The following is a 1,388-nucleotide window of genomic DNA, read 5'->3' as shown; positions in this document are numbered from 1 at the left end:
CATAGATACTGTATTATGGTATAGTATTTAAATGTATGCCTGAGAAACACATAATATTGCCCCTTTAAAGATCTAAAAACATACTTCCACTGAAGGAAATGGCTTCAAATGTTTTGACGCTAACTTGGCTGATAGTATGCAGAATCTAACAAAACATATTTTTAGGTATGTAAATTATCATTACATTGAATATAATGTCATATAATAGCTTGTTTTGGACAAGAAAGTTACATCATCTAGTTTAAAAAATTATGCTGATTGAAGAGTTGAGTTCTGATAGCAGATTTTTCTAGTTAAATTAAATAAAAGAGTTTATATTCCATTACCTTTAGGCACTTCAGATACATTAATTTAGTTTTAAGACAGTATTTCATGTCTATTAAAGTCAATAAACGGTTCGTCAAACAACCAGAACTGGATACAAACTGAATAAAGTTTTTTCCGTTTGGTCATCAGGGCTTGAAACGATGAAATTCATTGGAAGGAGTCCTCATATTTTTCCGGGCTGCACGGTGGTACAGCAGTTAGAGCTGCTGCTTCACAGTGAGATCACTTCCCGGCCTTCCTGTGTGGTGTTTGGATGTTTTCGTACGTTGTTAGTTTAATTGGTAACTATAAATTAAATTGTCTCTAGGTGTGAGTGTGGTTTGTCTCACACGTCTCCACRTGTCCCTGTGATGGACTCGTCCTGTCCAGGGTGTCCCCCTGCCTCTGCCCAAATCATCGTGGAATGAAGAAGAGAGTAAAGAAAATAGATGGATGGCATCAAAACTGACCAAAACTGGAGATTTGAGTATTTATCTGTGTGCTGAGTTGATCGTTTATCAGAATGTGTGTTTAAAGCTCATACTAAGATTTTATCACTTTTCTTTCTTATTTTACTCATCAAGATTATAACTCTTATCCATCAACAACTGATGCAGTGTGGTAGTATTTTGTGATGTGTAAAACTTTGAAATGCAAAGTAGCGGGTGTTGTGTACMCTTTCAAAGAATGGTGTGCCTTTGTTTAACGCTGATACAGTAAAATGTAATTTTAAGCCAATAAAACTGTCTGTGAATGCCGAATTGAAACATGTTTTTACTGTAAGTCATTTGGGCTCAGTTTTTTTTTTCTTTTTGCTTTATCAACATGTTCTGTTCAAACAATATGGTCTGCTCAAAACTGGAAGTCAGGATTTCATACATGAGAGCGCCCTGACACAATGATCATTGTCAAACACACTGTCACTTTGTGTAAGCTACCCCCACCTCCAATGATGACATTTACTTGTCTTTTTTTTACCACAAGCTCAAACATTCACATACATGAAGGCGATTTAACACACACACACACACACACACACACACACACACACACACACACACACACACACACACACACACACA

General features: G+C 36.4%; 1 protein-coding gene across 2 annotated transcripts in view; it reads left to right on the top strand.

Annotated features, from left to right (window-relative positions):
* The window catches only part of yrk (Yes-related kinase), a gene marked incomplete in the record, with an annotated part of 25,709 nt that overhangs the window by 11,282 nt on the left and 13,039 nt on the right, over positions 1–1,388 (top strand).

The sequence above is a fragment of the Austrofundulus limnaeus genome, unplaced genomic scaffold, assembly GCF_001266775.1.
Source record: "Austrofundulus limnaeus strain Quisiro unplaced genomic scaffold, Austrofundulus_limnaeus-1.0 Scaffold32, whole genome shotgun sequence".
In the NCBI taxonomy this organism is placed as follows: domain Eukaryota; kingdom Metazoa; phylum Chordata; class Actinopteri; order Cyprinodontiformes; family Rivulidae; genus Austrofundulus; species Austrofundulus limnaeus.
Note: the sequence above shows the minus strand (reverse complement) of the source record. Positions and strands in the feature narration are given on the sequence as shown.